At 39.8% G+C, this 27,413-nt stretch overlaps 1 protein-coding gene across 3 annotated transcripts in view; it reads right to left on the bottom strand.

Moving 5' to 3' along the window:
* Window positions 1–27,413, bottom strand: part of kdm6ba (lysine (K)-specific demethylase 6B, a) — a 99,755-nt gene that overhangs the window by 25,671 nt on the left and 46,671 nt on the right. The window contains exon 1 of one of the 3 annotated variants that reach the window (XM_065269901.2): window positions 23,075–23,506. The exons of the other annotated variants lie outside the window; for them this stretch is intronic. The gene's annotated coding sequence lies outside the window, so the exon portion shown is untranslated. Of the gene's footprint in view, window positions 1–23,074; window positions 23,507–27,413 lie in introns of those variants that run through there. 3 annotated transcript variants of the gene reach the window in all.

Genomic DNA, 27,413 nt, shown 5'->3' with positions numbered 1-27,413 from the left:
CCACAGTGATTTATAGATAGGATGCTTAAATAATAAGTCGACTAATTTTAAACATTTTTAGTTAATATTTCCATTATTATTTTAAAAATAAACGAAAAGGTGAAGATAAATACCGTAAACACCAAAAAGGAGTAAAACAGCACAGAAATAACAGAACTAATAGATGAATCATGAAAACAAAGATAAGCATGACATTTAACATGAAAGTGCAACTGATTTCTATCTTCAAGGGTTTAACAAATGTAAAGTTTTATAGAAACCTTTGGCATCTGACATGTGTGAATCAGGATGTTTCTTGACAAAGTGTGAGGACAGCACGGTATATCCAATCAGTTGACAGACGCTGTGTGTGAGTGTGATCACTACGTTATATTTAGCAAGGTTACATCAGCAGCAGCGAGACACTACAGGCCAGCCAAAACCACGGGTGTGTGTCACGAGAATCAAGCTTCTTGGACATGAGCGGAAGGACATATCCTTAACACTCACACGCATACACACACAGGACATGAGCTGCTCTGAGCACCATGCCACCAAACAAAACAGACAATAACATCGACAGTAGCTTTGGGATCTAGCAAATACACTAATATTACGAGTCTTTTTGTATTGTAAGCAACCTGTATTTGTGTGTATGGTGGGACTCAAAACCGGACACCAGACAGGACGAAGTGATATGACCACTGTGACTGAGGTGTGATGCCCTGTGATCACTTCCACTCACACACCTAAACACTCAGTGACCTCTTCCACCCACACATCCAAACACTCAGTGTGTGCTTATGTTACACTAATGCGGGTTTCACACAGGACGCGGTGTGCGCTGCGCTGGGTTCAGCGCAGCCAAGCGATTTGCGCTATGCTGGCCAGACCAAAGTAGGCAGAGTTTTTAAAACTTTTTCACGAGTTCGCATTAACATGTAATCGATAGGGAATGAGATAAAGCATATTTGGCGTGCTGTCCGAGGAGAGGGCTCCGGCGCTTGGAATTTTAGCCCGAACCCAGAGTACTCCCCTCTCTTTAACTGTGATAAATGAATCTAGATGAGAGTGAGGTGATGGGGTGGAGGAGGGATGCTGCAAAAAATCTGTCACGGGACAGAGGTGAGGGACTGCCATTTATAGGCACCTCTTTGCACTGATTGGTTGGATCACATGACCATGCTCCTCCCGAACTTAGTTAAATAAACTTCATTAAATTTCACGTAACTTAAGCTGCTTACCTACAACAAGCTACCTGACTTAAAACACACATGAAATGCCAACTTGTATTGATGTGTGTTTCCATGACACAGCTTTTCTTCAGATGTCTCTATAGGAGCGTAAACTTGTATTATACAGCTCCGGAAATTCAGACACACAGTACAAGTTTTTCGTCCATTTAGCTTTGTGCGCTTGTTTGGATGCCCCGTTTCTTTTGGCTGCGTGGGTAATTGTCACAGAGTGCAGCGCAAAAGTTAAACTATTTTGAAGTTTGACCACGGTGTAAGCGCAAGCTGCGCTCCGCTGTGCTCGCGCTCCGCTGTGCTCGCGCTCCGCTGTGCTCGCGCTCCGCTGTGCTCGCGCTCCGCTCTGGCTTTGGTTGACGCAACAACAAACCGTCCTCAAGGGGCGCAAGCAATTGAAATGAATGCGTTTCATAGCGCAGCTATGTGTGTCCTGTGTGAAGGGGCCATAAGGGCGCAATCACACTATCCAAACCAAACAGCTCCCAGACACAACGTTTTACCCCCAAAGCCGGGTTCGTTTGACTAGTGTGAATTTTTTGTACCGCACCTGGGCATGTTTTTTTTAATCAGGCCCTGGCGGCTTGCAGAGGTTGGCTGAGCACGGTTAACTTGGGCTCAGGCGCGAAAAGCCCAATGTGATCGCAAATCACGCCAGAGCGCAGTTCAAAAGGAGAGATATCAATTGCGCGACAACTCACCTTTATCTGCCTTTATAAAACTCTTCTGCTGTGCGCAAGTTCTATGCCGTAGGCTGTGTGTGTAGCCTAGGGTTGCCACCCTTGTCTGATAAAAAACCGGGACACAGCGATGACCCGACCAATTGGTCTGCTCACAAGCCCCCTAACCCCCCCCCCCCCATGGCATAATATTTCTATAGACCTATGCAATTTTTGGCAAAACTTTACAATTCTTATTTGTTAACATTAGTTAATGTATTAACTAACATGAACTAACCATAAGCCATACATGTGTTACTTTATTTGTTAATCTTTGTTAACATTACTTAACAAAAATACAGCTATTCATGGTTTATTCTTGTTAATTCACAGTGCATTAACTATGTTAAAAAGATTTAAATTATGTATTATTAACATTAACAAAGATTTAAAAAAATAGCTTTATAAGTGCAGTTCAGTACTAGTTCATGTTAACTAATGTAGTAAACTAATGTTAACTAATGAACCTTATTGTAAAGTGTTACCCAATTATTTGTTAATTATACTAAAATATGTAAATCACTTTTACAATTTATATAAGCTCCTTATACTATTAATGTAAACTGTTTTATTTATATTCCATTTAAACAGGTCTAAATAGCAACTAGCCTCTCAACATGTATTTTACAATCATTTTAACCCCCCTGGGCAATGCTGAAGTCACTGTTACAAACTGTACAGCATGCAAGATTGTTATTACTTTTAACTCTTTTAAGACAGGTGTACACTTTCGTGTAGTCTGGCGTAAAATGGGTCTTATATTTTTGCTTTTGTGTTTCTAGAATCTAGATAATTCGGTTCGGGAGAAGAGATAAATCCCGCCCACACTGACAATTGATTGGTTGATTTACCGAAACAGGCCAATCAGGATGCTCTCTGTCTTACATGCGCTTATTGAGGCACACACATACACAGACGCAAGGTCTCCGTCTCTGCCGTGCGTGCGCTAAATAATATATTCACATAGCTTTCGAAAACCGGGACATTCAGTGTCCCGGGAGAGTTGATAATTTTCCCGGGACAGGTTAGTAAAAAGAAGGACAATCCCGGTAAAACCGGGACAGGTGGCAACCCTAGTGTAGCCTGATGTGCAACTCTCCAGAAATGTAATAACGCGTCTGTTCTACGCGGACCGCAATTGCTGTGATTGGTCTGCTAGAACCACTCCATAAAAATCTGTATGCCATTTCTTCATAGACATTTCCGCTTGCGATGGTAAGAACAAAGATGGCCCGAGCTGAGTGGTGATTTAAGTCAATGTTCCTGTATAGCTCAGTGGTAGAGCATTGCGTTTGCAGCGCAAAAGGTCTTGGGTTCGAAATTAGGGAACACAAAAACTAATAAAAATGTGAAGCTTGTAATGCACTGTAAGTCGCGTCTGCCAAATGCATAAAAAACTCAAACTGCAACAAAAGGTGCTGTCTATTTATCTCTATCCCTGTTGGTCTTCTAAAATCATACTGGCCAAGCTGCTTCTGCGGGTTGGACTGCTACTGGGCGTCAACACTGCCTACTAGCGGTCCAGATGTGTAAGTGCACATCGACAATGACACACAAGAGTATAAATGAAAAGCAGTACATCGAGGTTATGTCGTAGGACCTACGCACAACTATAATGCGCCCTTTAGATGGTGAGGTCTGCTGTTCTGATCGCTTGGCACAGGCCTTATAAACAGGGAGGGATGGCGCTTAATCCCCTGTTCTCACACATGGGCTAAATATACCAGCATTCCCACGAGCACAGCAGAATCCAGATCACACACATAGACGGGGCAGAAATAGACAGAACTGTCAGATGGGCAATGGCAGCAATTTGTGGTATGCATATTTATGCATAATATACACGTGATCTTTAGATCATCATCCTGCTACCAAGTTGTGGGCTTCAGTGAATCAGCACTGATTAAGTAAGTTGCCACACATTGCTGGTTCATTCAGAGGGTTCACACCCACCTCTGCCCACATCAACCCAACGTTGACGGATCACTGCGCTACGGTTCACGTTGGGTGTGTATTAGCCCGTTGATTTTGAAATTAAATGGCCCACACTTACATGCTCCCATACAGTAGGGGGATGACAATCACACTTCAAGGACACTGTTCGTGTCACACTTGACGGAGGAACATACCGTGTGATTTACACTCATCCAAAGGAGCCTTGGTATTCGTTTTTCACCCTATTCACTCTCAACTGCTTTTTATTTGTCAGATAAAGTGGGTGCATGACTTATGACCTAAATGTCAAAGGGTAGCACCCCTGCAGGTAGACAGCTGCTCTGACTTTTAAGTTAAAAGCAGCCCTGCAGCAACAGCTGTAAAATCTAAACATGTGCAAGCAGTGAAACACATCGCAATTGTGCAAGTGGTGCTTGCAATGACAATATTATTTTTACCGCTCATGGTTAGGGTTAAGGATAAAAACTAAACCCTAACAATATATATTAAATGGGACATTTCACAAGACTTTTTTAAGATGTTAAATAAGTATTTGGTGTCCCCAGAGTACGTATGTGAAGTTTAAGCTGAAAATACCATATATATAATTTATAATTTAACATGTTAAAACTGACACTTTGTAGGTGTGAGCAAAAAATTGCCATTTCCTTTTAAATGCAAATGAGCTGATCTCTACACTTCTACACTACACAAAAAAAAATCTTTTTTTAAGGTAAGTGGTTGCAATCAATTTATTTAAGCTACATTTAAACAAAAGTTTTATATTTTATTTTACTTTATTAATATTTTTTGTTTAAATGTAGCTTAAATAAATTGATTGCATTCACTTACCTTTAAAAAATTGATTAAATTCAATAAATCATTTTTTTCAGTGTAAATGGCAGTGCTGTGGTTGGATAGTGCAGATTAAGGGGCAGTATTATCCCCTTCTGACATCACAAGGGGAGCCAATTATCAATTACCTATTTTTTACATGTTTGCAGAGAATGGTTTACCAAAAATAAGTTATAGGGTTGATCTTTTTCACATTTTCTAGGTTGATAGAAGCACTGGAGACCCAATTATAGCACTTAAACATGGAAAAAGTCAGATTTTCATGATATGTCCACTTTAAACTTTAATATTGAACTTCCCCATAGTGCTGGTGCTACAGACTGAACAAATTGTGTGACTTGAGGAAAGAAATGCTTTTTTACTGGGAAAAACTCATATACTTGAGCAACCAACTAGAGACCACCCAATATACCCAAGCCACCATACAGCAACATCTAAGCACCTGCATAGCAATGTCATAGAATGCTAGCAGTGACTTTTGCATAGGCAAGCCCACGTTTTGTTCAGAAAATGCTTTTGGAAAGTAATTGGCAAGGATAATAATGCAATACAGCAAGCATCTGCATAAAACAATCTGACTTAACATCGATCGATCAATCGATCAATCGAGAGAGAGAGAGAGAGAGAGAGAGAGAGAGAGAGAGAGAGAGAGAGAGAGAGAGAGAATTGGTTAAAACCCTTGAACTTCACATTTGATAAACCCTTGAATAAGTTGATATCTTTCAGGGAATCAAGCTCTGAAATCTCCTAGCTAACATCTAGCCCATCATTTTAAATGTCACTCTGAACCTTGACAGACTCCATGAGCTCAAAGGTCACAGTTAGGGGGAATTTACAGGGGTTAGATGAGAAAAGGCCAAAGACAGGACTAATCTACTCTTTGAAGGTGAAGAGAGGATTCAGAGGATTATATGAACACACAGACCAAACAAACATGAAAATATGTGTCTGTAGGGGACAGCATGACACCCAGACTCAAAGCGATTATGAGGTCTGGTGCTCGCGTGAAAGTGAGAGACAGAGCGTGAGACTGAAAGCAAAAAATAAGAGAAGATTTTCATTGATCTAGCTTCCTCATTCAGGTGTGCACACACAGACTTCACACACTTTGTTAATGGGGAACTCAACTTTTATTAGATAATGATATAAAATGTACCCTAAATCTCACACAAACTTTTGACATTATTGGATTTTTCCAATAACGATTTTAGACATTTTAAAAAATGTGGCCTTGTTAAACCTGTACACATGCTTGCACACACACTTACTGAAAACTTGGCTTACTTAACACACATCAAAGCTCTATGACTCAACACATCTCGCCCCATTTCACACACCAACTGTCAATAAGATATCCGAAATGTGCTAACTCAACACACATAAGAGTGCCATTATTGAACCTACTGTAATGTATTAACATATAATTCTTATGTTCACATTGTGTGATTAAAGAAACAAAGATGACAAATATTACAACACACTTGAGCAGAAACAAACACAACATACTGACCTACTACAGCGACACACTTTAGCCCTACCTCACTAACCCAGAAAACCGGTTTTGCCATTTGTATTAGAGACACCTGCCACTCACGCGTACACATACACACCCGAAAAGCCTGGATTAGTGAGGACCTCTCCTAGATCCAAGGGTTTTTGTAATAAGATAATGATTCACCCTAAACCTAATTTGATTTGGCCAGTTTATGTGTCAGTTCATACTTAAAAAAAAATCAGTCCTTATTAGTATAAGAAAACGTACTATTCAACACACAAACTATTCAAAGTAAAAAATGATTGCCACCGGCGTTGTTCAGAATTATGCCTTATTAGCTAAAGTCAATTGCCAAACTATTTGGTAAAACAGTAACTTCAGTTTTACAAAATATTCAACCCCTGAGGGCCATGGACAGCAAAAAATGTGTCACAGATATATAGTATTAACCTTGTGTGTAACAGAGCACTTAAGTTATATCACTTTACTTACCTAACCAAACTTGTTACCACACCTGCTCCTGCTACATACGACCATCACCTTTTGAAAACAACCTGCATGTTCACACTGCTGCTATAGGTCTCGCCGTGTGTCTATGTGTGCAAGCTTGTTTCGCGTGAATCAAGGAACTGTATAAAATTTTTCTGATAGTTAGTCACATATGACTCAGAGCGTCTCTTCGTGTTTGGACAATAGCCCATATACCCCAGTACACACACCAAGACACCTACAAAAGCAAAGGCAAACAACTAGATTTTCATTAGGGCTGTCAGCGTTAACGTGTTAACACATGCGATTAATTCATTAATCATTAACGTAATCAAATAATTTTACGCAATGAATAGCAGCACTGCGCCCAGGCTTGATTCGCTGGCTGTGTGTTTTAGTGGTGCGCGGACCGTTTGGCGTGTGGAGGAGTTCCAAGGCTTTGTCATATAGTGCACCAACCAGTCTGCGCAGGGCTGCATCAAGACAAATACACACATGCAGAGCTCTGACCGTTACATAGTTGTTTTGACAATGCATCTGTCAAAGACAAACACGCCTCTTGACTGCCTTTCGAGATACCAAGGGATTTTAAAGACACAACATCATTTCAAGTAACTTTAATGTTACAGTATCCACTTAAAATTTGGAGGATAGTAATCAATAATAAATCTGTTAACATTAAGCGTGTTTTGACAAATAGTAAATCTGCATTTCCAATATGTTGTGTACCATAAGTGGATTGTGTGCCCTGTTGTCACCATGCAACCAAAGAGCTTTCAAATAGAGCATAAAATTGTTTACATGAACATAAAATTCCTCATGGATCGAGTCACTTTTTTACTCTAAAAATGCAGCACATTTGTGTATTTACCTTAAAAGGAATAGTCCATTTTCTTAAAAGAAAAATCCAGATAATTTACTCACCACCATGTCATCCAAAATGTTGATCAATCCAGAAGAAATTATGTTTAAAAAAAAAAAACGTTGCAGGATTTTTCTAATTTTAATGGACTTTAATGGCCACCAACACTTAACACTTAACTGAACACTTAACAGTTTTTTTCAACGGAGTTTCAAAGGACTCTAAACGATCCCAAACGAGGCATAAGGGTCTTATCTAGCGAAACGATTGTCATTATTGACAAGAAAAATAAAAAATATGCACTTTTAATCCACAACTTTGTCGTCTAGGTCTAGTCCAGCGCAACCTAACGTAAAAGCTAGTGACGTAGGGAGGTCACGTGTTACATATATAAAACGCACATTTGCGGACCATTGTAAACAATAATCTGACAGAAAGACATTAATTAGTATCATTCCACATACAACAACGTCGGAACGGTCCTCTTTCAACACACTTGTAAACACTGGGGCGGAGTTTCGCGTTCGTTCTCTGTGACCTTTTGACGTCATGACGTATTGCGTGAGGTCACGCTGACGCTTTCAGGACCGGAGGAGTATGAGAAGTTGTAGTTTAAAAGTGCATATTTTTTTATTTTTCTTGTCCAAAACGACAATCGTTTCGCTAGATAAGACCCTAATGCCTCGTTTGGGATCGTTTAGAGTCCTTTGATACTCCGTTGAAAAAAACTGTTACGTGTTGAGTTAAGTGTTGGTGTCCATTAAAGTCCTTTAAAATGAGAAAATCCTGCAATGTTTTCCTCAAAAAACATAATTTCTTCTGGACTGAACAAAGAAAGACATCAACATTTTGGATGACATGGTGGTGAGTAAATTATCTGGATTTTACTTTTAAGAAAATGGAATATTCCTTTAACCCTTTCCCCGCCATTAACTCGTCAATTAAAAGAAAACGCTTCCCTGCCAAGTTTTTTCGGAAAATCCGTATTTCTGCTATTATAAACCAGGTGGTGCTCTTACCCAGCTTCTAAAACTCGGAAGTATTTCCTTAGGGCAAACAGTGCAAACTCCGTGTTTTGGCAACTTTATTTTAAAACGCTGGCAGGGAAAGAGTTAAATGTGCATTGTGTAACTTTTAAAAGGTTATCTTGACAGAATGAGACGTTTTTATCTACATACACTGTGGGTCCTCTTACATGAAAGTCGCTGTCATGATTCTACAGTAGCCCTACATGGACAAACTGTTGTACAGAGTGTGTTGCGTCCCTATGTTGTCTGCAGGGCTCATTATAATGATAACCTATGGCATAGATAGACCTTACACTATAACATGGGCTTAAGGCCGACGACATGTTTCGGATTCGTTTTGAAATTGATGGGTGAGCTGGTGGCTGCAATTCGTAATCTCACTATCACTATACTCACTCTTCACTATACTATGCCACTAAAATTTACACACACCACCTTTAAATGCACAAAGTGACTACATTTATTTAGTCTGATCGTTTACTTTGGGGCATAAAATAAATGATGACGCAACATTTTCATGATTAATCACACAAAAAGGGTGATAAAGATTTTAATCGATTTACAGCCAAAAACCCACTCACTGATGCATAATGAAAAAGCACGATGCTTGGGTGTTGGGGCCAAAGTGCTCCTGTACAGTTAAGATGGTCTGGGTGTTTGCAAGGGTATTTTGTGTGTTTTATTGATGGTTCCTTTCTAGAGAAAAAAGGGCTGGTTACGTCTCAATAAGTCACATTAATCAGATTAAGGCAATCATTTAACTTTTAAACTGTAACTTGGTACTGAACCCATGACCTTTGCTAACACCACGCTGTATCTGTTAAGCTACAGAATCGGCTATTGAGTTATATCAGACATTGAGGTCAAAGCGTGATGTTTACCTCTGCGTGTGTCCGCTTTATTTGTTTTGGTCTATCAGGTCCCTGCCCACTAGTCTGTCTGCGTCCCTGTGGCTGCGATTGAGATCAGTTCGTGCGAGTAGGCGTGCAGGGACGTGGGCGGGTGCAGAAACTGTGGCGAAGGTTTGGTTAAGTGAACTTTTACCACACAACTTATGAAAAGGTCAGATTCAGCCATGTATGGTTTGTGAAATTTACCCACATGCAAACCTGTACCCACACATGCGCTATTGTCTAAACAGTAACCGACAAAGCCAAGCGAAAATCCCTAGCACTAAACACTGGCTCTTCGCAAAGTATCTGGGTGTGCATGTGCATTGAAACTCTTCATGAATATTTTAAACATCTTCAAACATCTGTCAGCCATTCAAGAGGGTTTGGTCTAATTCTCAAACATGTAGTCGACCACATAACAGTAGCGAGTTGGAGAAACACTCCTTAAAACTATAAAAAAAACCTTTCCATCTACATCCAAAGACTTAACAACAACCAGACCAGACAGACAGACTCTCTTGCATACACATAAATGCAAACAAGAAACAAAAACAACAGGACTAGGTAACAACAAGTTGAGATGATCAACAAACAGGCCTATACATGCTTCTTCACCTTTTCTCTGTTACAACACCTCACAAGTAAATCTTAAACCCTGAGGCATTAACTTCTTGTGTAAATCAATCTCACAGTTGAACAGATCTGAGATCAGCAGGACTTTGGGCATTTCTATGGTAACTTAAGTTCCTGCAGTCTTAAAGCCCCCCGGTGTAGACGTCTAGACAATGCAAGCTATTATTAACACCGCCCCAAACATGTCAAATATAGTCTTTAATGTTTAATGATAACTGGCTTTACTACTGTGTCAAAAACTTCTCCAGTGCTGTGTGTATGTATGTGTGTGTTACCTGTAAAACAGCCATGTTTATCATGTCTCCAAAGAGTAAAGAAGGATAGCGGCAGACATAAGGGTCTGAACGTTTTATGGTCTGTATTTCAGTGTCTATTGGCAACACATATTTTGTTTAAAGTCTAAATAGCTACTTTCATCACAACCCAAACATAAATAGGCAGGTTTACACCAAGAGCAAATTACAAAACATAGAATTTTCACAGTGGCAGTGAAATTAATATTTAGCTGTGTGAATGGAGAAGAAATGAAGAGTTTCGTCGCAAAACGAGATAACTCCGTTTTTAACATTTTTGTCAAAACATGTTTATTATTATGTTATCATGTTATTATTTTGTTTTATGGTGCTACTTAGCTGTATTTTTTAAGTTATAAAGGTTTACATCAAAACAAACCAACTGCAGTTGAATTGATATTAATTGGAATGCACAACCAAAAAACGAGATTTCTAAAAAATTAACGAAACTCTTCAAATGTACTCTGGTACTACAGGTGGTGCAATGCACCTTTCAGATAACCTGCCATGCATCATAAAACCAAAAAGTATGAAACAAAAGTCCTTTTCACACAGAGAGTACAGAAAATACATAGAAAATGCATCTGGGATTTGTCCGGGATTGTTAGATTTTTGGTTTATTCACACTGCCAATGATTTTCTGGTATATGTGCATGCATTCACACACATACAGTAAAGTTCCCGTAAAAACGCTTAACGTGCTTTTTCCACATCGTCTAAAGCTTGCTAATTGTCCGCGATTTATCTCTCGAGAAACCGCACATGTGCATTTTAGTTTATGACATCATAGGGAGCTGTGTTGTCATGCGTGTCCTCTATGGTTGGGAATGGTTTCAAATTGATCAATTCCTATTCCGCTTATCGGATCGATTCCTCACGATTCTTGGTTTCGATTCCAAAGAGGTGAAAAGCAATAATAGTCAAGCCTTTATAGATCAAAAATATTTATTTTGTGCCAGTACAGCTGAGCACAATAAAGCCAGATTTATAGTCGTGCGTAAGTTTTACGGCGTAGCTACAGCGTAGGCTTGTGCGTAGCTCTGTGTAGCCGAAGTGTACCTCGCAAAAATTTTAACAGCGCGTCAGATCTACGCGGACCGCAAGCGCTGTGATTGGTCCTCCAGAACCCCTCCCATCAGGTAAAAAAACTGCGTAATAGGTTTTTTCGTTTGTGTCGATAAGAACAAAGAATGGCCAAGTTGAGGAGTGATTTAACTCAAACTGCAACAAAAGTCGCTGTTTATTGACTTCCTTCATTGCTGGTCTTCTCAAATCATACACAACAAGTCGCTGTTTCTTCTTCATTTGTGGGTTGACTTGTCAAGCTTCTTCTTCATTGACGGTTGCGCTGCTAATGTGGTTACACTCGTGGATACTGCCTACCAACGGTCTGCGTGCGTGTTTGCATGTCAATGCGAACAACGAAGCAAAAGTATAAATGAAAACCGATGTGGAACCTATGCCGTCCTGGCTACGACGTAGGACCTACGCACGACTATAATGAGCCCTTAAAGGAGACTACATAAAAACTTATTTAGGAGCTACAAAACATGGCTAGGCTAGCTCAAAATGATTTTTTTTATATTTTTCCCTCATAACTTAATACCTACCTAAATGATGGTTTTCGAGCAAACGGTCCTGCGCACTGTGCGCAGACTCAGGTCTTGGCAGATGACGTAAAATTATGTGACTGTTCAGTCCGGAATCGATAAGTGGTATCGAATTTCTTTCTTATGGAAATTCGATTCCCAACCCTAGCGTCCACACTAGGGCACACACCTTATGGCATTGTTTCTGCGTCATGTTCACACAGAATGCTTTCCGTGTATGTTACTGTAATGTTACCAGGTCCTCTTTATGGGAGTGATCCCAGAACATGGGGCGCGCTTGTGTTCACACAGACGCCTCTCTGCCAATTTTACGGAAATTTTCTGAGACCAAAGTGCTGTGTGAATGGGGTTTAAGCCAAACACTGCTTAAACACTTTTAGTCAGCCATCGGAGAAAAGGACAATGAACAACCAAGTAAATTTCTGCATCAATTTTGTCAATAGTGATAACAGTTCCAGGATTACCATCTTTACATTTAGTCTCGATTGTTGTGAATATGTACTATGCGTGAACAGGCATTTATATGTCAGTTTGACTCTTGGCGAATATGATTCAGGTAAGTCATGACTAATGTAATACGAATGCAAAACAACACTTCAAACAATTACTTTTAAGAATGTGTGTACTACACTTACTTTAAAATCTTTTGGAGACAAATCTGTGACAAATGATTACATGTTAGATGTACAAAAACTGGAGAGTCTTTTTCTGTACGGGTTGGTCTATAGTAATTATAATGATGTGTATGTTAAAAATTTAAGGTTTGTTCCCAAAGTGAATGTTGACATATATATGCATACATACATAAGGTACTCTTAACACAATAGGGTCTATATGAAAGTACCTGTATTGTAAGTGTGCATGTGGGGGGGGGGGGCTTAGTCGTGTATTCATCCATCTGTTCATCCTCACATCACATTCACACCAAAAATGACTCAAAGCTCACATATGATTCACACATGCTGTCTTTAAACCAACGCAAGACCACACACACACAAACACACAGGCAACAAACTTACTGACGAGTAGCAACGTGCTCACACAACTTCTTTCTTAAACAGTGGGCAATCGCAGCCCACTGGTTAGAGATTCAGGCTTGTAACCCAATAGTTGAGGCCGGCAGGTTGCCACCGAGGTGCCCTTGATTAAGGCACCTGTCCCCCATTGCTCCCCGTTTGAGTGTGTGTGTATTCACGAGTCATTGGATGGGTTAAATACAGAGGTCACATTCCAAGAATGGGTAACCATTATATGGGTCATTACGTCACTTTCACACCAATTGAAAGGATTGAGATTTGTGTGCTTGTATAAACACTGGGGCATGGTCAAGGACAAACAAAAACACAGTGTAATGCACAATGCATGTGTGATTATGAGCTTAACCCCAGAAAACAGCTTTGGATGATTCTAGGAGGACAAAGATTTGATTTAGTTTTGACTGAAAAGTAAAGAGACAGTTTATATGCTAATATCATACCGGACCACAAACAAAATGCAAAAACGCATCAGCTGGCAACGTAGACAGGAATGCATGAATCTGACATTTTCAGGTCAGGTTAATGCAAAAAAGGTTAGTATTTACTATTCTAAATACATCTATGTGTTTTGAAGCTTGTGTTGTGCAAGTTGTGGTGCACTAAATGTGTGGATGAATAATGGTATATGTTTACATTGATAGTAATGCAGGTTTGTCTTGTATATGTCCTTGTGTGTGTATGTCTACATTAATGGGTAGCTTTGTGTCATATGAATTTTAGTGACCCTGTGTGCAAATGTGCAGGTGTGTTCATGTATTTGTGCATATATTTGTGTGTGTGCAGAAACGGCATCAGTGAGGCAGAACTCAATCTGTTCCACACCTGTCTGTCTCTCCCTGGGGGAGGAGCCTCGGGCTACAAACACACCCACACATTAACATACAAAAGCCTTCTGCGCTAGTATCTCTCTCTCGTGCATAAACGCATATACACCAAAATATGTGATGCATGTGGGTGCATGTGTTTATCTGGGCTGCATGTATGCTGGGACAATGTACTACGTTTAGTTCTTACATGTGTATGCTTTTAAGGACATTGCGTATCAATTTCGTCTAAACAAGCATACATATATAATAATTGCATCTACTGTGTGTATGTTTATGTAAGAATAGTTGTGAAAAAAATGAGAAAATAAAGAAAGACAGTGCTTGTGAGGAAGGGAGGGAGGGAGGGAGGGGGAGGGTTACTCTGGGACGGCAGAACCCAGTGACATGACACAGATGCACTGATGCTGAGAGGAGGGGGGGCAGGGGCTGGAGGAGGGGTGTGAAATCACACTGCTGTTCTATTTATTCTCGACCAGAGCACATAAACGCTCACACACACACATGCACACACTTACACATACACACAGCAGGGGACGCCACTATAGCTGCAAGCAAATGGCTCCACATAAACATTCAATGAAAGCAACATCCACAGTTACCACTGATGGTGCTAAAAACAAATGGGATCAGCTTTACACACACAGCTCAGATGACTCTTGCACCTGCTGGACGGAAGGTGGTCCCATGTTTACGCCAGCTCGCATTTACATTGAAGAAAATATTTAGCATCTAAACCCTCCTTTCTCCCTCTGTTTTGCAAAGTGTCTGACCTCTATAGATATTATGCTTCAGAAAAAATTATAATACAACATCACAAGGATTAAAACAGACCCTGATACAAAATCACACACTAATACTTGGTGTTAACGTGCTGTACACTTATATGGGTTAAAAGCAGATATTTGAAACTTACAAAATTATCATTTTAAAATGCAATCTAAAAAGTTTTTTTTGTAATGACATTTTATGAATGTGTTAAGGCCTACTCACAAAAAAGAGAGACAAACTTTGTACTAACACATTTAATCAGAAGAATAAGGATGGAACGGAAACAAAGATGCCATACTACCAAATAACACAAACAAAACAAGTCATGCATTACACATTCATATACTAGTAAACCAGCTGAATTAGCTCCAGACATTATACAAGACAGAAACAAGAAGAGGGAAAAATCAATTAAACTCAACAATGACATTGACTGCAACTCGACACACACGCAAGCGCACACGCACACACACACACAGGGAATGGATCAGGTTGCAGGAGTGTAAACACACAGCAGAGGCAGACAAACATACAGAAGCCCCGTTCACACCTGGTATTGAAATGCGTTTTGGTCGATTGGATCACAAGTGGATGGCGCTAAATACAAGTGTTAACGGGATGTAAATTGTTTAAAAGTACAATTTGCAAAATGAGATCTTTAGAGAAGCGCGTGAATGCCACAATTACACTTGCTCTGATGGAAGCAGGTAGTCTATTTTGGCAAAAAAAGCAAATATGGTATCATTTCTTTAGAAGAATTGATGAAACTTACTTTACGGTTTTATTAGTAGTATAGCTGTTGTGAGCCTTTCAGATGGGACGCGGCAGGCGCAAGTGTCTAGTTTATTTTCAATCGGAGACATGCGGATAGCGGCAAAATGCAGGTGGTTTTACAGGCAGTTCGAACACAGTGCTCCAAAGTGCATCCAAAATCGTGCGGCAGGTGGCGTTTAACAGTGTATTTCCACTACACTGTTCAGTGCAGCTGGAAATGCTAAAACGCTTTCGCTTTGGGGCATGTTAGTTTATTTAATGTGTAGCACGACTTTGAAAATAATGTTTCCACGCTGATTGTGTTTAATATACAACACAATATAGCAAAAGGTTCAAAACAACATTGGATAAAACACACAATTCATGTAAATCAGATTTAATTTTTGCTCAGTAATCACCAGTTACGCAAACAGTCCGAAATGTATGTCACAATCTTGGTTTGCCTACTTTTCTCAATGATTGGCTGTTGCCCTGCATTTTTCGTTTGATATTTGCATATCGTCGCTGCCCGACGAAACTCACGTATGTCCAAAACGGTTACTTTTCAGGAAGTGAAAAAAACACAGTATTTTAAAAGCAGTTGAATGTTGTCATACTTGGTACGGCATCTTTACATGTAAGCATATTCTTGCCAGTGTAATGATATAATCCACATTTGACCAAAATTGAGTTTAAATGGACATACGTGCATATTTTACTGTAACGGTGGTCGATACGCGTTCTTCCGATCATTAATTAGAATGGCCAAGTCGCGTTTCATATTGACAGATGAATACGCTCAGTTTATTAAATAGCCTACGTCTTAGTTTATTAAATACACTTAGTTTATTTAATATTATTTATAATTTTATTAAATGTCTCTTGCAAACTGAAGGGACAATGAATCAATACACTGACATGGTAATGTTTGACAGATACTTTGTTTGCACAGTCCTACCGTAATTTTGTCACTCCTAGATGTACGTCTGGCGTCAGGGGGGAAACGTTTACCTCGATGAAGGAAAGTCATTGTCTCACCACGCTATGTTTATTCGGCTATCCTGTGCTTCGATGAAACTTCACGAGACCGGCGAGATGCTTCCACAGGGCGGGAGATACGTGGCGTGATTGACAGCTTTGACACCAAATGTATATACGTGAAAATCAGATGACATGATTTCACAACTTTTCATTGGCCATTTAGATATGTGAAGCATACTGTATACGGAAATGAACCTGGACATTCAATCCGTCGAAAAATCTGCAAAATGGACATACGTGGTTTTCATCGGACAGCGACGATATAGTAGAAAAACATCCAACCTTTTTGATGCTTTTCACTGCATTTAACACTTTTTTTGCTCCGCTGTCAGTCCCACAATGCACCACGTGAGCGTGAAGCTCAACTTCCATACGAATGATTAGATAATCCTAACTATAATACTTTCGCGCCAGTGGACAAGCACGGTAAGATAAAAATATTTGTTTTTTGTGAATGCGGCAGCCATTTAAACTTTAACCAATTATTGAACAGATTATTAACAAGCAATCACAAAACATGAACCTAAAGTCAAAGTGAAGTGATTTAGGAAAAAATTGTTTGGAATGTCATTTAATTTCCAGAGATCTGGGAAAAATCTCATACAGAAATAGTCACAAAGTTAACACTAACTCATACAGTTAGTGTTAACACTTCCCATTCACTTTTAATGGGTGATGTCATGCATTTCCGAACTGAATTGTGGATCTGTCGTCGGCATGTCACTGCCGTTGCTCGCGGCAGAAATTGAACATTTCTCAACTTTTTAATCAAATCAGATCGCCTTATGAAAATAACCTAGGCAGAGCCAGCCAATTACGTTTATGGAAGACCGGAGCATGTGTTGCGGCCACTGTGATTGGCTGTTGGTCATGCTTCAGACAAGCCTTTCGTCAAGCGTTAATGCTTTCGTCTTGTGTAAATGTACCGTTAGTGTTCATTAATTATAATCTAATGACGCTAAAAGTCATGATCAATAGAAAAACATTGTGCTCCGCACATCACAAATTAGATAAATAGGCGGAGAGTAGGGATGACTATTGTTTGAGTTTTTGTACGATATGATCGGTACTTTTAAAACATGGAAAGCAGTGGAATTGATGCATGGCTGACACTTTTCTCGGTTTGTGTAGTCTAAGCAGTGCTGTCGGTGTTTAACACAATCACATAATATTAGTGCACATCAATTTAAATCCATAATTTCTCCCACTCGCGTTTAAACGAAAACACAGATCCTTGCCCATAGACCTGAACGGCTCCAGATCTTATCGCAGACTTCGCACACACAAGCACACACACATGCACACACATATTTAAAAGCCTTATACAACATGAACACAAACACATTTTAATATACACACCTTACACAACAGGTCAGAGTACAATCTCTTTCACACACACACACACACACACACACACATACTTACACAAGAGGTCAAAGCTCACTGGAGAACTAGGTAAGAAAGGTAGCATGCACATAATGCCGTTACAGAAAACAGAGAGAGGGGCCAAAGCAGGGTAAAAAAAGAGCGGTGACATGTTAAAGAAAAAAATGAAACACTAGTGGACAGAAAACACGCTCAAACAGATACATACTTTTGACCCTGAGATGACCTCTTGCTCTATATATCTCTAGAATCGCTGCCATCGATTGGCTTGGTGCCACTTCACCTATTGACGGCGTAACCCTATCGCTTAGTTACGGGACTCCATTTTAGTAATGCAAAACGCCCATTGATCACAAAGGGTTACAGAAAGGTCATGGACAATAATGCCCTAGCATTTTTGTTGCGTTCGGTCCTTTAACAGTTATAATAAGATGTTGTTCTGTACACTGTGACCATGTACCACAAACAGACCATTTCACGTTTGACAAGAACATTTTTGGTTGACATCTGACAAACACACAGAGTAAAAGGAAACAAAATAAAACTACAAAGCATGATACAAAGTGAAAAAAATTAAGTCAATGGAAAACACAAAAACACAGCACTTCAACCACATATGGTCAAATTGTGAATGATTGTGACCCAGTCTGTGAAAAACCAGCTAAAGTCATTTTTTTGTGATTTATTGTTTCTACGTAAAATCATTTTACAAAATTCTGTGAAAAGATAACCTTGATATCTTAAATATTGAATGAGTAAGACCATGTCAAACATTGAAATCATATCATATTAAAACTAATGAGTGAAATCAAACTTTGATGCTCCTAATCTCGTGATAAGATTGTGAGACTTTAGCCTGGATTTTACAGGCAGGGTCACATTTAGTAATACATGTAATGTAACACTTGCTTTTATTCTTTGACGACTCTACTTTTGGCGCTACTCAATCCATCATCCCATTAATCAGCTTAAAACAATTCAGAATTGGTCACACCAACTGTTTTTGTCAAAATATTATATGTAAATCGCTGTGGCAAACGGCTAAGCTAGACAGTTGCATGTAAGTACATCAGCATGAGAAGAAGCTTACTGCAGAAGTCAGGACAGTCTGACCTAATGACTGAACTATTTTTTTCAACTTTTGAAAAGTTGCGTCTGTTAACCCCAACCCACTGCAAACATGCTCAGAAACGAATCTCCTGCAACAATATAAATTAAGCATATGACAGAAAATCAACCCTTTTGTATGTTGTTTTTACCGTTGACGCAGACGATAAGATGATCTTAACCTATAGACGGTTTCAGCAGTAACAACATAAACAAGCGGCTGTCGTGGTCAGATCTGCATTAATTATGTCTAGTAAATAAGTACTTTATAAGGTTATATTTATAAATATTACCAATTTTCTGTTTGCCTTTCATTTACAGTAATTACATATGTGTTATATTGGCCTCATATTGAACTGTTTTCTTAATATTGGTATCGGACATTAAAAAACCTCCATATCAGTAGCCCACTAGTATTAACACATTTTGATAAGCTCAAATTGTTTTTACAGATACAGTTACAGTAAAACATTATCATATTGCATATAGGTTATAGCACAATTTAGCAAGTTATCACATACCGCATTTTCCTTTAAATACCGCACACCTTAACTCTTTCACCGCCACTGACGAGATATCTCGTCAATTAAGAGAAAACGCTTCCCGGCCAATGCAACTTTTTAAACCCGGAAGTATTTCCCTATGGCAAGCGGCTGCATGTCCGTGTCTGTTTTAAAGATCGCTCTGAATGGGATCTCTATGAAAAGTCCGTCACAAAAATGGAATTATCTCTGCTTTTTGCTCGAAATGTGGTGTTTTTGGTGAAACCTACCCATATTCAAAAGCTGATTACAAAAGAACCACTGAAGGTAGGATGAAACGTTTTTTTTGTTCAAAAGCAGAGGGTCTGTTCTTTCATTCTTTTGTATGTTTATATATTTAAAGAAGAACATTTTCTGGAAGGCATTAAACTTTGGTGAAAATCATGAAAAACGCTGGCTGGCAACTTTTTTTAAAAACGCTGGCGGTGAAAGAGTTAAGGGCCATTTACATTATAACAACAACTATAAAAAAATATTTTATATCATAAAATAAAAATCATTTTATTTTAAAGAGAATAGCGCAGTTCACACCACAACTATAACGATCAAATGAACGATATTGTTGGGATTTTTTTTCCCAACTGGTGAACGATAAACCATTGACTGCCAATCAATTTATTTGAACTTCAAATGCACGCGCATTTGAAATGACAGATGACATGGTGGAAAAGCTCATTGCTGAGGTCCATAACATAAAATGACCTCCGGTATCCAGTACTGATGCAGTTACTGTGAAACTGACTATGTAATGCTTTTTATTCTACTAAATTAAATACGCCAAAAGGTAAGATATTAAATTACACAAACTGTTTAAAGTTACGCGAAACGCAGCGTGTTGAGGACATCTGCTGGTTATACCCGCTGTGTAAATGTACACATTCAGTGACATGTAAACAATTGCAAAACTTTTATTACAGGAAATATTAGTTAATGCCATTGAAGGTAAGTGATTTGGTTTAAAGTCACTGTTATTATCCGGTGATGTGGACGCTAATATAGTTAACGTTAAAGTGCCCTTTAGTCTTTGCAAACTTACATGTCTCACAGCCAACAGTCTCCTACATTTGTTTCTCTTTAGATATCCAGTTTCACTCATACATCACAGAGGTAAGATAGTTTGCGAAAGGCAATTCATGATAATGTTGACCATCTCTCTTTCACTCTCACTTAGTCTGTTTGTGTACGGCTATAGATGTGGCATACAGTCGTCTGATGTGGTTGACACAGTTCTTTCATAATCACTCCACACGCTTTGTATAACAATATAGAAAATACAGACGGCCCCTCGTGTCACCGCTTAAACAAAAACACAGGCTGGAATCGACAGTCGGCTCAATATTCATACAATAACAGCGCTGTTTGTTTATGCAAATGTGTGTGTGTGTGCACATATGTATCAGTGCCACCTTATTCCTAGGAGACTTGAACAAGACAAAGGAGGAAACACAGGTGTGTGTGTTTGGTGTGATCAGGTTGCACGCCCATGAAAATAAGACATTTATGAGAATGTGTCATACTGAAAATGATCGACTTTAGGAAAACAGGAGGAGAGAGTCGTACACTGCTTGCCTATCCTCTCATCCTGGTGACTCCCAACAAAAAACAACACTGAAATGATCTCACTCGAATAGATTCACCGCAGCTTTACTAGCCTGACACAAAGAGTTTACAAAGCTAAAGTATTTCTAAAAGCACCCATCAGAAGTATCGATGTGAAGATCAATGTTAAGATGTCTCGGTGTGACCCCAGTACCGATCTCGAGCAGTTCTCCAGCATCTTCCCCTCCCCTCCGACCAGCCGGCTGGATGTCTACCTTACCCACCTCCCCCTCTCCTCCTTCAACCAAGAGCATAACACCAGCCAAGCAACATTTCCCTTCCCCCATCTCTCTCTCCTTTTCTTCTCAAGGCAGCCTACTCAATCATTCCTCCCTCCCTCCCTCTTCTCTCTCTTTCTCTCCATTCCAATGAATGCACAATCCCCCGTTCAGCATGGCCTGTCTGGGGGGTGGGGTTCAGGGGACACGCACACATTCACACACCTCACTGTGAGTGCACATCTGCAGAAGAACAAACGCCCATCACAGCGAGCGATAAAAAAGAGATCGCTTACAACCAAGACACTCTGATCAGCACAGAAAGCCACTGCGACCCCTGAAAACGGACCATGAAACACAAAAAAATACCTACAATCATCAAATAAGAAGCAGGAAAATATCCTTTATTATTTTAACTCAATCTGTGATGGTCTATTTAAAATATACACAAGGAAATATTTACGATTTCAGACCACTTTGTTCACTTTAATTTTCTCAATCAGGTAAAGAAATATCAACTAGCATAAACATCTTGTGTAGCGTCTATTGTGATAATCCAGCCCCTGTCTGAAAAATAGCTTTTGATGTTTTTCATTTATAAGTCACTTTTGATAAAAGCGTCTGCTAAACGCAAACAAACAATTACGGATGTACACAAATACAACACGCTCATTATCAGACCTGACAATTACATTAGCAGCTAATGAATAGATTAGCACCCTGCTAATCACTGTGGCATTATGGGTAATAACAATGCTAATGCTAATAGAGTTAGCTTGTGCAGGTTTAACAGCAGCTGTGAACCGTGGTGCTGTGACAGACAGGGAATGTAGGATAAAAGCAAGACTGGCTTGAGGGCGACCGGCCGGCGACGCTAATATGTGTTTCAGTCGTACCGGATTTTGATTTGTTATACCGATGATGGATAAAAGGAGAAAGAAGATGGACCAAATGAGATCCCATTTGAGATCAAGAGGGGTCTGTGTGTATGTGTTTGTTTGTTGTATAGATTTTTTTAATGACAATGACCAAGTGTGTTCTTCCGGCAATACTTTGTGTTTCTTTATCTTAGTGAAGAGCTTTAATGAGAGGCGGGGCCAGCAGTTTAACGCCCATGACACTATCACCACACATACACACACACACACACGCACACACACACACACACAATGACTCTTGATTGATCGAAACACTTCAGATGCCGGTAATGGACGCGTGTTGTGCAGGACAAACACAAAGTCAGGAGGACACAGGAGGTTATATCACACAAGTGCAGAGGTTTACTCTGGTTCCAAACTAACAGATAATCCTTAACCACCACTTATTACAAACAAAGTGGACACCGGCCTGCACACTCACTGCATAAAATTACAAAATGCAAACAAACCTTGTGGTATAAAAGAAAAGATTTACTAAAATAACCACTATTGTAGCCACACTCGTGAGGAACAAAACATAAACACTAAAAAATTAGAGATAAAAAATAAAAAAAATATTTTCTTTTGTAGTAGAGAGAGTGTGTATGCCCGACTGTCACACATGCAAACAGAGCAAGCTGGACTGACTGCATACAACAAGCTTCCTTTGTGCGGCTTTCCTACTGGAAAAAAACTGTGCAACTTTCTCTTGCTCTCCGCCTAGTGTGTGTTTTCATTCTGCTGAGCTGTCCAAATGCAGCCCGGATACTTTCACCAGATCAGTTTAAATGCCTGCTTGAAGCACAAAGAAACATGGGCTGGGAGAGAGAGTGAGTCTTACCGTGTTTCTGAGCGTTATTCCCAGTGTTTCCGAGGTAATTCCACACTCTGAGCTGCCTGTTCAGTCTGCTAGCTGGACGAGCTCAGCAAAATCTCGCCTCTTATTTTCCCTTTAACCAGCTGCAGGATTGACTACCTGCCCCCATTCAACACAAACACACACATTCACACACATTCACACACACTCACACACACCGGCTGCAGAGGTTGCAAACAAAAACAGACAGCATGCAGAAGCTGACACGGTCCAGAGGATGCAGAATTCCAACTCCAACCAAAACAGAATTCCTTATTCTGAGCCAAAGTATAAAAAGAGTGTGTCTCCCTCGTTCTCTCTCTTTGCTTTCCTTACTCAATCTTTCTCCCCCCTCTCTCTCTCTCGCTCTCTCACTCACTCACGCACACACACATTCACTCTTTCTCTCTGCTCAGTAGTCAAACAAAGAGAGGAAAGGAGCTGGTCTCTCTTACACACACACACATACACACACACACATACACACAGAGTGCTTAAGCCCAACCCCCTTGCTATAGCCTGCCTCTTTTCTTTTTTTCACATCTCTCGCTCTAAACAGCCCCTCCCCCACCCCATCACCTCTCTCTCTCTTTTAGCCTCGTTTTCACCCTCCCTCCCCGTGTGTCAGATTGAAAAGATCGGAAAGCGGAAGGGATCTCTTACTTTATCTCGTTCCTTTCAATACATCTGTGATATCTTGGAATCCGAGTGCGTCATGACCAGGCTCATAGGGAACTTGTCCCTGCAAAAGTCCAAAGATTGCAGAAGAATTTAAGTTCCCCCTGAAGCTTAGGTGTTCATTAAAAAAATATTTTGGCGTATTATATCGGTTGCATTGAGGCTACGTATGTTTTTCCTTAAAAAAATTATACACACAATAATGCTGTCAAAAAGATCTGCATTTACAAAGATCTGTGAACATGTTTAAAAACACTGCATTGTGCAGGCCAGGGGTCTCATGTATAAAACTTTAACTTACTAAAAGTCTACGTACGCACAAAAGCCAAAAATGGCATACGGCAAAAAATATTAAGACTTATAAAACAAAGCAATGTTCCCTTTATAAATCAAAGATCACCTGCAAGTGTGCGAACATGAATCATCATCAGATCCAACCCTGCGAGCCCATTTTCTCTTTAAGTTTGTATTTTTATAGATCACAACCTTTGCGTGGAAACTGGCGTACACACGTTTCCAGCCCCGTTTTGTGTGTACTCACACTTTATAAATGAGGCCCCTGGCCAGGCCACATGGCGATGTTACTTTGTAAAGAAACACTACGCACCTGCGCACATACGCATCAGGGCTCCAGACTGCAACCAAATGGTGGCATTTTGCCACTAGAAATTTGAAAGTGTGCCACTGAATTTTACATCCAGTTGCACATGTGCGACCAGTAAATTTGACCTTTTTTTGTGATATTTATTAGTAATACAGTGTATTACTTAGTAGAAATGTGAATATTTGGTTCGCATGTTGATTTACGGTGTGTGCCCCTAAATTTTCTGGTTGCGCCCCTAAAATTTGCAGTTGGGGCCACTGTGTGAAAAAAGTTAGTCTGGAGCCCTGCACATTCTTCTAAAGAGCAATAAATATAATCAATCAATCAATCAATCAATCAAGAAAGTGAAAATATCAAGCAGCTTATAGATGGACAACGAGATAAGTTAAGTTACCCTGGACAATAAAGCGGAAAAATTGGGTAAACTTTGTTAGCAAAGTGTTATTAAATTCAGTATTTTAAGCAGCACAAACCCAGTCCTATAGGCTCCCATTACTGTTTTGGTTATAGTCGTGCATGCCTTTAGACTGAAAGGCATTTAGGACCCAAAAACTGCATAAATCTTTTCCGTTTCCAGTTTAAAATGTTGTATTTTATAGGCCCCCTGTCCACTGAGGCTCGTGCAGAATGAATTCTTACTTTTCAGTGATTCCGGTGAGCTGAAGTGTCTGAATTTCTGCACTCGCAAACTATATTAGTAAATAATGTAGGGAGTAATGAATGAGGGTACAGGGGACTATTTCGGACACAGCCCAAATCGAACAGTTTACGGCTAGAAGTCTGTGAATTGGCTAGAGAATTGAGGCTTGCTGTGCGGGGTTATTCTTGATATAGTTAGTGCGCACTCACATTATCCAAAGCATGCCCCAGTGCGATTGTCCTCCCTCTCTACTCCCCCAGAAGCACGCACTCACACTGTACTTTTATCGATCTGAGCCTGGGAGCGCTTTCGTCATTAGGATGCGATTGTTTTGAACAAAGCAGATGAAGGTGAGTGGTCGCACAATTAACGTCTCTCCTTTTGCGCTCACACCATGGCCTTCCACGCCAGAGACGAAGTGAACCGCAATCCAGCAGACCTCTGCAAGCTAACCAAACCCACAAAGCCATCATACTAGTCAAACGAACCTGGCTTTGGGGGTCAAACGCGCCCGAACGCTGTTTTGTGTGGGGTGTGAGTGCGCCCTTAATGTGGTGTGAATATATGTGCCTGTGACAACTCAGCTAAAGTCTTTTTTATGATTTACTGACAGGCAAAAATAAGGCCGTTTACATTACGTGTGGGAACTTAAATGTTGTTAAACTGTTTAATTCACAACAAAGTTGTGTCGTGTAATCCAGAAACGAAGTCCACATCAAGTGTGTCAAACTGTAAGCATGCTAAATTCATTAAATAAACCATTATGGTACAGTTGTTTTGATTAAAGAGAGCTGGTTTGCATGGGATGTATCAGCGGATGCTTGTGTTCACTTGGAGGGGTGTAAATAAACTAACAAATCAACAAACAAACAAATACCCAGCTTTTGTCCTTCAGAAATGCAAGCAAATGTATTGGACATTTCGCTTCGTTTACGTTTTTTCTTAAAAGGAGCAGCCATGGCGACAAAGAATCTTTATGACATCATCAGAGAGAAGCTAAACCGGATTCTTCTTGGTGACGTCATCAGAGACAAGCTGAAACTGCAGAAATGTGTATTGAAAGGGGGCTGCATGCTTTTGTCTCTTGCATTTAATTTGTCAGATAAGGTTTGATCCGTTGCTGTGCGATGAACACGAAGGAAGATATTTTGAGGAACGTTCGTAACCAAACCGTACATGAGCCCCATTCACTTCCATGGTATTCTTTTTCCATGGTATGCCACTTTATAGCATGTAACCAATTGTACGATATTCGATCATGTAAGTAAAGTTAACAGTTGTTTATAGTGTTTGCTTTCATTACTTGTCTTTTACATATTCTAAGCGTATGCATCGTCGGTTCTTGGCTTAGACGTCTATTAGACTATCACCTACAGTCCAAATTTTGCTTAATTTTAGCAAAAAATGCTTGCTGGGTATTGACTGGGTAAGGCCATGTCAGATTAAAATTAAAGTGAAATCCATTATAGAAAACAAACTTTGAATCTCCTATTTTTAAAATTAGATTCTGAGACTTGACTTTAGATACAGGGTCACATATACATCACTGAAAATGGTGTTGTTAAAGCAAGGAAAGAATAAAGAAACAGCTGTTTTCTCACTTTAAATCAGCCTCAAACACACACACAAACACACACACACTCCTACACAGGAGGACATCCACGTGCAGCCTCAATGTTCCACTGTGAGACCCGGAAAAGCAGGATGGATGGAAATCCTGCTGACTTAGCCCAGAAAAGACATTTACATTGTTCAGTAATAAAACAGAAACACATACTCTGATATAAACTTGTCTCATTATTCACACTCTCACTCTTTCAAGCTTATTTTAGCATTATTTCATGAATTCCATTCCTATGATCCAAACAGGAAAGGGCTGTACTATTAATCTTCCTGAGAGATGAGGGAGCCAAATAAAGGCACATATACTATCAAGGGTTTGTCCACTGTTGTCTTTGGGCCACACGTTACGTAATTTCAATTGTGTACTGATTTATAGCTGTACAAATATGGCTATGTGCCAGCCTAAAGTGAAATATTTGACTCTTGGCCAAAAGCAGTGTGTATGCGTGTGTGTGTGAACGTATCTCAGAATGATGATGCTATCAAGGTCTGTGTAGAGTTATGTAACTAAAAGTATCAAAAATTAAGGGTCTCTTTCAAATCCTGTATAATATCTCATGTCACAGGACAATTCACAATGACATCACTCACTATAAATGATGTCATTATATACTATAGCTTTATTTCAAAATATTAGGGAAATTTAGAAAGACACCTTACATCCTAACATTTCTTTTAAAAAACCAAACACACAGACATGCTGTACACGCACGCACACTCATCCTCTTCTGTACTTCCCTTCCTAGTGGAGTGGATGGAAAGATGCGAGATCACACTGA

The sequence above is a fragment of the Paramisgurnus dabryanus genome, chromosome 2 (assembly GCF_030506205.2).
Source record: "Paramisgurnus dabryanus chromosome 2, PD_genome_1.1, whole genome shotgun sequence".
NCBI classification, from domain to species: domain Eukaryota; kingdom Metazoa; phylum Chordata; class Actinopteri; order Cypriniformes; family Cobitidae; genus Paramisgurnus; species Paramisgurnus dabryanus.
The sequence above is the reverse complement of the archived record's forward strand: the minus strand, read 5'-3'. Positions and strand labels throughout refer to the sequence as shown.